General features: G+C 43.3%; 1 protein-coding gene across 3 annotated transcripts in view; it reads left to right on the top strand.

Annotated features, from left to right (window-relative positions):
* The window catches only part of TENM1 (teneurin transmembrane protein 1), a 1,737,496-nt gene that overhangs the window by 1,603,678 nt on the left and 120,936 nt on the right, over window positions 1-12,882 (top strand). The gene's annotated exons all lie outside the window — the stretch shown is intronic.

Genomic DNA, 12,882 nt, shown 5'->3' with positions numbered 1-12,882 from the left:
GTGTTTAATCCTATCTTTGAAACGGGAGTTCTCCCCAAGCTGTGGAAATCCTCATCAATTCGGCCTATCTTAAAAAAAATCCAACCTAGATCGAGAGGATGTTAACAATTATCGCCCTATATCACATCTGCCTTTCCCCGCCAAACTCCTAGAGAGGGCCATGAATAAACAGCGTATGGAATATATAAACTTACATAGCTAGTTAAATGAAACACAACACAGCTTTAGAGCCGGACACAGCACTGAGTCAGCCCTGATCAAATCAGTCTAGGAAATCAGGGAAGCTCTAGATAACAGTGGAAGGGTCGCCCTCATTTTATTAGTTCTGTCGGCGGCCTTTGACATTGTCCACCATACCATCTCCTGGTGGAGATGCTAGTCATGTTAGGAGTGCAGGGATCAGCACTCCATTTGCTTAAATCTTTTTTGGAAGATAGGACGTAATATGTAGCAATGGATCCATTGAAGGTTGACCCTTTTCAGCTCCCATGTGGAGTACCACAGAGCTCCTCCATTAGGCCTACCCTTTTTAATGTTCACATTGCTGCCCTGGCCCTAGTTGTAAAATAATTTGGCTTTGACTTAAATTCTTATGCTGACAATACGCGAATTGTCGTTAAAAAAATCATGAAACAACCTCACACCAGTTCAATTCAGTGATTGCATATCAGTAGTAAGTTTATGGATGAGTTTTAACTGTAAGAAAGGAGAAGAAGCAGCTGGGTCATAGATGACTGCACTACCAGGGCCAGTCACTAGTTGTAGAAGATATTTCCCACCTCAAATGTTTTGCTGCTTGTAGACCATAAATATGAATATGTGAATTAATTGGATGAGAGGCAATATATAAACACAAGCAATTTAGTACACAAGTTCACATCAATAAAAGGCATTTGCAAATAGTCGTTTCTGGTCTTTTTATTATCAGATGTGCTTCATATGATAGAACCAGACAACGCGTTTCGCCCAAACATGGGCTTCTTCAGGGCAATTAGGTAGAGGAGTGAAATATATCCTCAGAAGCTGGGTCAAGGAAGATAAAAATGAGTCCAAGGGCGCATAGGTGAGGCTCATGGTGGAGCGATGTCCTATAAGTATATGTAATGCAGTTTACTTCAAACGGTATTAACAGTGTCTTCTCGTGGAGCCGTGTCCGGGAGGGCGTCCTGTGACAAGCACAATAGTTTTAACTGATTAAAGCTGAACTTTAGCAAAACTGAGGTTGTGCTTTTTGGGAACGCTCCCTCTTTTTGATCCCCCAGCTGGTAGCCAGCGAATCTAGGCAACCTGCCTGAGCCAGTCGAAAAAGCCAAAAATCTTGGGATAATTATAGATAACAGGCTCTCTTTTGCCAACCAGATCAATGCTTTGACATCCTCCATTTTTTTCATCTTGAGAAAAATCTGAAAGATTTTGGCATTTCTCCCAGAAAACTCTCAAAAACTGGTCATATCAGCCTTGGTATTGGCTAGATTAGACTATTGTAACGGCCTATATCTTAACCTCCAGGCTCTACATCTTAGGAAACTTCAGGTATTGCAGAACACAGTAGCTAGAGTCCTCACTCATACTCCTAAACATGTCTCAGCCAGGAAAACCATCAAGAAGTTGTACAGGCTGCCAGTGAATGAGAGGATCCAATTCAAGGCTGTGTTCTTTGCGTACAAAGCCTTGCATAAACAAGGACCACAATATCTAGGCCAGAAATTCAGATGGTACTCGCCTAATAGATCACTTAGTGTGTCCATTTATAGAACCGTGGTATTGAAAATAAACAACCCTGTCCCTGAAATCTCAATATGGGAGAAGAGAGCAGGGAAAATACTGCAAGGAAAATACTAAGTCCTCCCCCTAAGGCACCAAAATATTGGTGATTCATCCAAAATAAACATAGGGTTGTCCCACAGACTTATAATTTATAACTTTTTATTGTAAAAAAATATATAATTATTCAAAAAAACAAATAATCCTTGAGTAAATTGCTTCAAAGGTACATAAAAACAGTGACATATATTTGAAATAATGACAAATCATTCAAAACAGCGAAGCGCCCACTAAGCATAATAATCCAACACATGACATAATTGAACAAAAAATAAATACAGACCAGACGACCAAACACAACAAATTCAGACAGTGGACAGAAAAGAGAAACAACACGTTAACAAAGAACCATACAATAGTACAATAATTCTGTAATGAGTTGAAGACAAGGCATAAATCAGTAGGACAAAACGCCGACGCGCTTTTCGGAACACTGAAGTACATAAATGGTCCTTCTTCAGGGCGTAGAATTTGTTTTACATTCAGAAGTATCAAGCCATCTGTATGTCATGTAGAGACCACTGGATATGTGGTACAAGGGGCTCTAAAGGCCCTGGTAGCCCACCCCCGGGGCTGAAAATTTACAAAGTGGGAATGGAGGCTGCGTGGCCCCCTTCCCTGAGCCATGAATGGCCCCCAGGAGCCCACCACCGGGACAAGCTCAGTCTCTATGACCTGGGGTGCCCATGCCCAGGACATAGTGGTTTCCCTGTCCGCAGTGGTGCAAGCAGGGAAGCCTGTGTTTGCTCTCGCTTGGCAGGAGCAATTTCAAATCTCCCACCAAGAGGCAGCAAACACTCCCAGGGGACGGACGCTTTCAAAATGATCCCACCCCTGAGGGCAGACTTGAGATCTGTTTCCTTGCCTGCAGTGATGCAGGCAGGGAAACGGGGCTAAATATTGCTCCCTCCCTCAGGGAGAAGCATTATTTGGCACTGGTTGGCTTGAAAAAAACAATGGTTATAGTAACAAAGTTAGGTGAATATGTCAGTGACATTAGCTTTTTGAACACAAAAAAACACAGAAATTAACCAGCTACGGTTAGCAGCACTTACTATAACTTGCGCCCGCCATGCATTGCTTATGACCTCACATATGACATCACTCATGACATGTTCTATGATATCATTTATGACATCACCAATGACATCTCAAATGACATCATTGATAGCTTCACAGATGTCATCACTGATGGCATCATCCAAAGAGTGTGTAAGTTTGTTTTACAGTTTACTTAGTGGTGAGCAACTACCATACTACTTTTCTACGCATTTTGGTACAGCTTGGGTGCAGCTAATGGGTGTTTAGAACATGTGTATGTTCCTCATGCACCAAAGCTGTGTAGAGGTATTAAACATGTTACAAATGTTTGCATTCAAGAGTAACTCTGTGTGCAAGTAAAAGTTAACTTATATTCATTATGCTCCATAGACCTTTTTGCTTCTGCAGAAGAAGTTTTAAACAGGACAAACATTCTATGTGGTAGATACTAACTTTTGTAAGTATCAGTGTGTTATTAGAGAGCATCGTGTCAGCATGATAATTTTTGCTTAATATGGAGGAGTGTGCGCACCAGGTGCTAAACTATGTACTTGTGCTTGTTTTGCTTGAGATGAAGGGCTACCTGTAAAGTTCCCAACACTGTATGAAGTGTGCAGGCATTATGATCTTTAGCCCTTTCAGATCTTGGTTATTTTTAGTAGGGGTGGGTGATAAATTCCGCTCCGCCAGCAGAGTTCGCTGAGTTATGCCCACTACGCGTAACTTCGAGTGGCAGATTTTTGTTTCGTACGGGCTTGCAAGTGAGAATTTGCATCCCCTAGCACTCTTTTGGGCGCTAGAATGGCGCCCGGTGAGATTTTCTCAAGGCAGGCGGTCTAGGCAGGTCGCGACTGTTTGCGGTGAGAAAGCTGCAGCTCGAGTAGAAAATCTATTCGAGCGGCAGCAAGGAAGCAGCACCTTCCGGCATGCCGCGTGGTGCCATTTGTACTGATTTTTGCAGCTCGGCACAAGCTCTCGGTGCTAAAAATTAGCACGAGCAGCACGATGTGCTGAATTCTTCCCGCTCGTGGAACCCTGTGAGTTCCACACCCCTAATTTTGAGCAAATAGTGGGTTTTTTGAAAACTGGTGCATAGAATGTACACTGTTTTTAGTAGAATATTTTGAATACTCTGTGGTGTATCTCGAACAGTGCGGTATAGAGTGAACTCTTTCCATAGAGTAAACACTGTTTACAGTACTCAGTTCTCTACTAATATCAACTTCATTTCTTAATGTAGGTTCGGTGTGTGTCAGGGGTTTGATACAGATCAAAACTGTCTGTAGTTGGACGTTTTGTTTTAGAATTGGCATTCACAATTTTGGCTTTCTCTAAATGATTGTATACAGAATGAACACCATACTCAATGAGGATTTTCCATATGTCTGCCGTTGATTGTTAATTTGAACTATGCTACGTGTAAAGCCATGGTAATTTATATAGCAATATGCAGGGAAAACGAAGCTTGGATGATGTCATTAGTGGTGTCATCAATAATGTCAGTTGGGATGTCATAAATGATGTCACAGAACATGTCATGAGGAATGTTATATAAGAGCTCATAAGCAGTGCATGGCTCGGATGCAAGTTATAGTTAGAGAACTGAAGAATGTATCAGTTTTTTTAGTTCAAAACTGACAAATTCATCTAACTATACTGTTACTTTAACCTTTGTTGTTTTTTAGAGGAATATCTATCTATCTATCTATCTATCTATCTATCTATCTATCTATCTATCTATCTATCTATCTATCTATCTATCTATCTATCTATCTATCTATCTATCTATCTATCTATCTATCTCTCTCTCTGTCGCTCTATCTATCTATATATCTCTCTATCTATCTATGATAGCTAGAGAGATATCAATGATAGATAGATAAAGAGATAGGTAGAAAGATAGATAGGTAGATAGATAGATAGGTAGATAGATAGATAGGTAGATAGATAGATAGATAGATAGATAGATAGATAGATAGATAGATAGATAGATAGATAGATAGATAGATAGATAGATAGATAGATAGATAGATAGATAGATAGATAGATAGATGGATGGATGGATGGATGGATGGATGGATGGATGGATGGATGGATGGATGGATGGATGGATGGATGGATGGATAGATGGATAGATGGATAGATAGATAGATAGATAGATAGATAGATAGATAGATAGATAGATAGATAGATAGATAGATAGATAGATAGATAGATAGATAGATAGATAGATAGATAGATAGATAGATAGATAGATAGATAGACTCTAAGCACTTTACCACTGCTAACCAGTGCTAAAGTGCACATGATTCTCCTCAAAACATGGTGACATTGGTATGTACTTGATTGGTATATTTAGTTAACCTAAAAGTCGTCCCTTATAAAGTGATATACCATATACCCAAGGCTTGTAATCTAAATTCTACTAGTGGGCTGCAGCACTGATTATGCAACCACACATGTAGCCTTTCAAACCAGTCTCAGACCTGCCGTTGCAGTTTACTGCCACATTGACTTGGCATTTAAAACCACTTGCCAAGTCTTAAACTCCCCCTTTTTTCACACGTAGGGCATTCCTAATGTAGGCCCTGGTAGCCCTAAGAGCAGGGTGCTGTGTAAGCAAAATGTAGGACATGTACTTTTTTTTATATGCGCTGGTAGTGACAAACAGCTAAATTCATTTTTCAATACTGTGAGGCCTACTCCTCTCATAGGTTAGCATTGGAAATTCTATAAAACACTTTTAAACTGTAATTCCTGACTTGAAAGGCGTAGCTAAATCATGTTTCTATTCCTTGGAATGTTAATGATAAATCCTCTTTAGTGGTATAGTTGGATTTAGCATTACTATTTTAGAAATGCCACTCTTAGAAAGTGGACATTTCTCTGCTCTAAACTTTGCTCTGTATGCCTGTTGCCTGTCTCCAAAAGACTTTACTGCCGGGTGACAGCTGCAGTTTGTGCATTCCCTCCATACAGCAGCAAACACAGGAAGATGAGGCTCATCTGCTTTCTGAGCACTGATCTGCATTCAGGTATTTCTTCCTGGGCAGGGAGTAATGGGAGGAGCTGACATTTACACTGCAATAGATAGTGTCCTGTCCATGCACAAAGCACTGATTGACGCTCACCCGCCACACACAGATAGCCGGGTAGACAAGGCTGGGTTGAAAGGGATCCTTGTGTACTTCAGAGAGTTGCTTTGAAGTTACCACTTAGATCAAAGGCACTTTTGGGTATAAGTACTGGGGCTCTGACCCTAAAAATCAGTACAATACCGGACTTGGGAAGAACTCTGCTGGAGTAAAGACTGTAATGCTGTAACAATTGCCATTTCACCTGGACTGGCTGTTCTGAGGAACTGCTTCTCTGCTTTGATGAGCTGCCCTGCTGACTGCTTATCTCTGCCCTGCTGGGGACATGGACTGGACCTATCTCACTTGAACCCAGAGTGACTCCAAGGGCTTGCTGGCTTGCCTCCAGTTTTCTGAAGTCTCTTGGACACAAAAGACTTCCTGCCATCATGCTGATGCTGCACTCTGCCATCTGTGAGTCCTGCCCTTGCCTGAGGTGCCCCTTTCAGTCCTGGGCCTCAGAAGTGGGTTCTGTAGCTGATTTCTGCAAAACAGACACATTGCCTCAACTGCGTGAGAAATTCTGCTGCATCTGAGTATTTTTGTGGTGTTTTCATTGCGTTACTGTGTGTGTGTGTGTTGCACAAATACTGTACACATTGCCTCTTAACTTAATCCTGCCTGCCTGTCTGTGCCAGGTTAATTTAAAGTGTGTATCTAGCTTACCCTGACTAGGATTGTTGTCCCTACTTGGACAGGGTGCAAACCTCTGCCAACTAGAGACCCAAATTCCATCTCAAGCCTCTATAGCACCTGTATCCCTCCGATGGTGTAACGCTGTTGCCCGGGTGTAGTGTACCAAAGACGTTTAAAAGGTGCCCAGTCTGGGTGGAGCCTACCTGGCTCCAAGATGGTCGCCTGCTAGGGAAGCTCCCGAGGCAGTTACCTCCATCCTTAACAATCCTGGTGTTTTCGGACTGCAAAACACGTCATGACAGCAGAGCAAGTAGGGTAACCTAACGGCGCAGTAGGAATTGGGAAAAAAGCGGACCTGTACAGCGAGATACCGTCCTGGAGCGGAGCAGTGGCCTATTGGTGGGGACGCGCATCAGACGGCGCTGTTGCGTAGGAAAATGCCTGTTTCCAGTGCATTGGGGAGGCGTGGCCGGCGCAGCCCAGCGGTAAGGAGTGAGAAGAGGAGCCCCGGGGTGGTGGTGCGTGCTTCGCTCCGCGAGCAGCAGTGCAGATAGAAATCCTGGCCAGGCTAACTACATTCCAGCGTGGCACCTCTTATAAGGCAACAACTTGTAATGGATCCACTGAACTAGTAGCAATCCGGGTACTGTCTACGGCGAAAAGGGCCCATCGTAGAAGACAAGTGGTGGCCAACGCACATACGCGCTGGGGCTGGCGCGACCAGGCTGGAAAAACCTTTGGCCATAAAAGCGTGGTGTATGAGGTGATTGGCATGGTGGTACGTGAGGGTGCTGCACTATCTAGATGACACACTTAAAAAAAAAAGTAACTTAGAACATACCCAGTGAGGCTGCAAATCCTGGATATTTCGGGACAGTTCAAGTGAGCGTGCGAGCACCACGGCCTGCAACATATACGATCCTAGAGCACGGCGGCAGGGAAGGCCCGACCACAAGTGGCGTATTGCAACTGAACACAGTGTATGCACCGGCTATCGAGGCACAGTGACTTGCCAGGGAGGCCTACAGTCTGTGGTTTAACACTGTGCTGTGGGATTTTGAGTGTGCGTTACGTTCTGGAAAGTGCACATCAGAACAAAGGGGAAGACTGAACTGAATAGCAGAGTAGTGCTTCAAACTGTGCACGTTAATAGCACAGAGAAGTCAATGCAGCCCTACTATATAACCTATCAAGAGTGTAGAGTGACAGTGCACCCTCCCGATCATACTGTGTCTGTCGTGACTTGGCCTGTGAATGCAGTGGACTTCGGACATGCACAAATTCTCCCTGAGCGAATCACGGAGCGTGGGGCAGACCTCCGACTGCGTTTCCGGTGTTCCTCAGCACTAGCCGAAGTGAGACCACCAGATGTCGCTGGACAGCTAGGCAAGGCAAGATAAAGCCTCCCATACATTTATCACAATGGGTAAGACGGATAAACTACAATCAAAGCTTCAATTTGAGCTGCGTGAGACCCCCAAGTTCCGTGATACAGCTATGCCGGAGTCGGACAGATATTACGATCAATGCAACAAAGTCTATCGAAAATAGACAACAAAATAGATGTGCTCACCTTTCACATGGACAGGATGAAAAAAGATTGAATAAGCATCGTGACAGACTAGATGCAGTCGAACAGAGGGTCTTGAATGCAAAGGATACCCTGTTTACAGAAACTGAGGGACAAGACTCTAAAAGCGATTCAACTATAAACGGAGGATTTGGAAGCCAGATCACGTAGAAACAACATTAGAATCCTTGGAATAGCAGAATCCACCAATATCAACAGCATGGAACAATATGTAGAGTGCATATTAGCAGAACTACTGGGCAGGGACATCTTCTCTAAAATATTTGTGGTAGAACGGGTGCACGGCTCGCATGCGCCGCAGCCGGTGCCGGGGGGCCCCCCACGACCAAATATTGCCAGATTATCAAACTATAGGGACCATGATGCAGCCCTACAGAAATCACATAAGCAGGGCACGCTACGATTGGAGGGATCTGAAATATCCTTATTTCCTGATTTTGCACAGCAGGTTTCAGAGGCACGTCGATTGTTCCATCCCGTTAAACAGAGACTTTGTGAGCTAAAGGTAGAATATAGCATGCAATACCCAGCGAAGCTGCGGATCAAACTCGATGGAAAAGTACACCATTTTGCGGATCCCAAGTAAGCAATGCAGTATATAAAGAAGACGGAGCGTGTGGAGGCGAACTGAGTTCTCTTAGCGCTTCCCATAAAGTCAGTGGTGCTACACAGGACCCCGAGGAACAGTGAAGAAGGCGCGATCAACAAAGGACTTAGCATAATAGACTAATTGCCATCACGTAACATTAAAAGAACAAGACAGGTCTGATAATAGCTGGGTAAGCTAGAACATTGTCATTGTGCACATCTCTCAACAGACAATGCACAGATACATAAGTATTACTGAGCGGCCCGTAAAGGGTTGCCACAACTATATAGGCAAGAGTTTGTTCTAGAAAATCACCATTTGCATGAAACATACTAAAAACACCATAGATAACGTTCATACATTATTGAATGGAAGGGTGAATTAGGGGAGCTGGAGTCTGCCCCCGAGTGTGCTCCACTACAAAAATGAGGTTATATTTTGTAATGTTTTGTTTGGGAAGGGTAATGGGTGGGAGGGCGGGACTGATGCATGCTATGTTACTTGGGGATATACATAGCGTGGGTGGGGCGGGGGAGCAGGTGCAGTTGTTGTGCACCAGGAAAATGTGAAACGTCCAGAACAATGACCAGACATCAAATTAGCAAGGTAGGACGCAAGGCACTGCTACTGACATAGACACGGATGTGGCGGGTGCGGGTATGAGCAAAAAGTGAGAGTGTGCACATGGAATGTGAGGGGCCTCAATGTTAATAGAAAGACTCGGAGGGTGACAGCATATCTCAAACGACACAAGATAGACATTGCAATACTACAAGAAAAATATCTACATCAGGATAGGGCGGAGTTAACATATCGTAGATTGCAAGGTCAATGCTATGCTGCCAAATATACATCGCATGCTAGGGGCGTTCTATTGTGGGTACGCAGGCAATCCAGGCTGCACCTGATAGGATTATATAAGGACCCGGGTGGAAGATATGTACTGGCAAAATGCAGTAAGGAGGATTTAACTTTTCTAATAGTTCGGATTTATGGTCCAAATATTATTTTTTTAAAGGAAAAAAAAGGTGCTCAGTCTGCACCATGACTTGTTTCAGCCTCACGGCCTCACGAAATCATGGAATTGATGAAGCCCACAAGGCTGAAATGCGGCGTTGTGCAGGCTGTTCACCTATTAAATTTCTTTTGAACACTGTGTCCTGAGTAAGCATGTTTACTTTGTTGGATGAAAAAGATTCACAAATAAGCATTAGTAAAGGCAAAGGGTCAGCAGCCAAAATCTTTGTGCAAAACTTCAGTTGTTTCATTTTTGTTAGGTTGAGCATTCGAGACCTCTTGTATATACTGTAGTATATACTTATATGTGTATTTATTTTGTGGGCTCTGGAAATCAGCCCTGGGACTTGTCTGCTTCCGCTTAGGGACATTTTTTTCTGTTCAACTGCCTCTATTTAACTGTCTTAATAGAAAACGACCAGTAGAGGTCAGTAAATACCAGAATTTCTTTCTGCTTAGGGTCTTTCTTTTTTTAATCTTTCTGACAACTGCCTTTTTAACTTTCTTGATAGAAAACGACCAGCAGAGATCAGTAAAATACCTGTATCGCTTTAGCATTCTCCAGATTCCAGTCCATAGAAATTGTCTTCCACGAGCACCCATAGACAATAATATTTTTTTCAAATCTTGTATTTTCAGTGATATGACCACTGAAAGCCCTCACGATATTTGTAATTTCGATGTTCTGTCAGTGATCCCATAATTCTAACTCCTGTGGCCTAAATGCACCTATATAAACATACTGGACTCCTGGTGCCTCTCTCTGTGATATTGTTGTGAGGGTGGAAAGTGATGCTTTGTAGTCGGTTTCATTTGACACATTTCTGCAGTTCTAGGACTGCACAGTGCCCTCTTTCTCTGAATGTCACCTTGTTAAAATTAGACACCTGAGTTCCATACTGGCGCCTGGCCTGTGGCCTACAGGTCATCTCTGTATAGGTTGAAAGATAATTGGTTCCCTGTGTGGAGAGGGGCTCTCCCCGTGGACCTGGCAGCATTTTGTAGAATGCGAACACAACATGAACCTGCGAGTTAATATACGTGTCAAAAACTTTTCAGAAAATACTTTGTGCTCCTATACAGTTATATATGTTGTGATAAATATACTTTTATCATTCTCTTTAGGTGCTTTCCTGCCCTAGATTAGGTCATTTAGCTTCTTGTGTCAGGCATTCTGAAAAACACTTCCCAAGAAACAGCTTCTGATAATGTTTGTGAGTTTAGCCACCGTTTAACTTAAAGTAGCCGTTACAGCTGGGATGCTAACCTGTTTCGTGTGCAGATTACGGTTTGTTGCAGAGACAGGATTATAATTCGAGAGTAAATTGCTCCAATCGTGAGAGGTTGACCACACGATGAGAAAAATCCACTGTCCAGAAAAGGTACAGTGTACAAACCTGCTCGAAGTTTAATATGAAAAAATCTGCTCTTCTTAACATCCCAGATGGTAATGTACAACAGGGTGGGAGAGCTCACTCCATAGCAGCGGCCTGGTGATGGATCAGCATGCCTACAAATGTTCGAAAAGAAACATTATAGAATGCTGTCTTTTTACTCCCTGTTTAAATAGTGTTTATAGGCTAGCGCCTACAGACCCGTTTAGGGTGATTGTGCGCGCTAAATAAATATTTATGCAAACGCATATTATGTGCAGTTCACTCTCGCGCTCCTCTGTGCGTGGTGAAATCACGCGCAAAACGCTTGTGTTTCCTAGAAGCTCAGCTAAGAACTGGGCGGCCATTGTGCACTCTGCAGCAGGGGCATAATTTGCACCTGTGGTGTAATCAGATCGATGCAGATCCTCCCATCGATATCAGCATTTAGATCGACTGATGACAAAAGGGAGTGACAGGAAGTATCGAGTGGTGGCAGTTGAAGAGAATAACTTGGGGGCATATCAACAAGGGCTTTATCTCTGCTTTTTTGGCTTTAAAAGCCAAAAAAGCAGAGATAAAACTAGCGCCCTATCAACAACAGGGTGCTAACATGCAAATTCGCATGTTAGCACCCTTTTACTCTGTGCTTCCCCTTGCATCTCTCTAATGAGATGCAAAGGGACGTTCCGGAGTAAAATAATAGGAGAAATGTCGCTAAGCGACATTTCTCCTATTATCAAGAATATCGCTAACCCTGTTAGAGACAAAAAAAGCAGCGCTAACCGCGGTTAACGCTGCTTTTTTAGGTCTGGTATTTTTCTGACTTAGCCATGATATCCTATGGAAGGAGGATATCATGGCTAAGTTTGTCTGTCCCTATCAACAAGCTAACGTGAGGATTTTTATCGCTATTGAGATAAGCGTTGCTAATAGCACGCTATCGCAGCGATAAAAATCAACGCTAGCTGGCGATAATTATCCTAGCGCTAAGTGCGCTTAGCGATAATTCTCGCCGGTTGTTGTTGATATGCCCCTTGGTCTGATCATGGAATTCGTTAATGATTTTTCACTCCCCAAGTACTGAAAAAGCGCTAGACGCTGGGGTTTTTCACCTCCATTCAGATTAGATGTGCAGAAAGGGCCATCTGTGAACATAGACGATAGATCTTAATTCAGATAATGAAAACCTGTACACATGTACTCATGCAGATCGAAACTACGACCTCAGAAAATCTGACAGATCTACCTCAAATGTCATTTTGGGGTGATGTAAATATGAGTGTTCTCAGAGGAAACAAACGGGGTGTATCTAAGCTTTGGTCTTTGCAGACCCACACAACGGGCTGCGAAGGCTAGCACTATACATGGCTAGAGAGTAGCCGGTGGGAGTCCTGCGGTACAATTCAGGACCATTCACAATGAAGCACAATAAACATGGGTGTAGATCCCCCCATGCAGATGTGTAATGCCTCTCTGAACAAGTGCGGCTTTCTGCCCTTTCTGAATTGCAGGGGGTCGTGCCCTCTCTGATGTCCACTGGGATATTGTTCACCATCATCAGAGGAGCCCAGATGGAAATAAAAATCTGCCTTCCATTTTTCTGTGTTTTGAAGTTGTTTTCAGTCTGGGGATGTTTAAGCTTCTGTTGTGGCGATGTGCATCTCGCAGGGTTAG

The sequence above is a fragment of the Triturus cristatus genome, chromosome 5_2 (assembly GCF_964204655.1).
Source record: "Triturus cristatus chromosome 5_2, aTriCri1.1, whole genome shotgun sequence".
NCBI lineage: Eukaryota > Metazoa > Chordata > Amphibia > Caudata > Salamandridae > Triturus > Triturus cristatus.
This window is presented reverse-complemented; position numbering and strand designations above follow the sequence as displayed.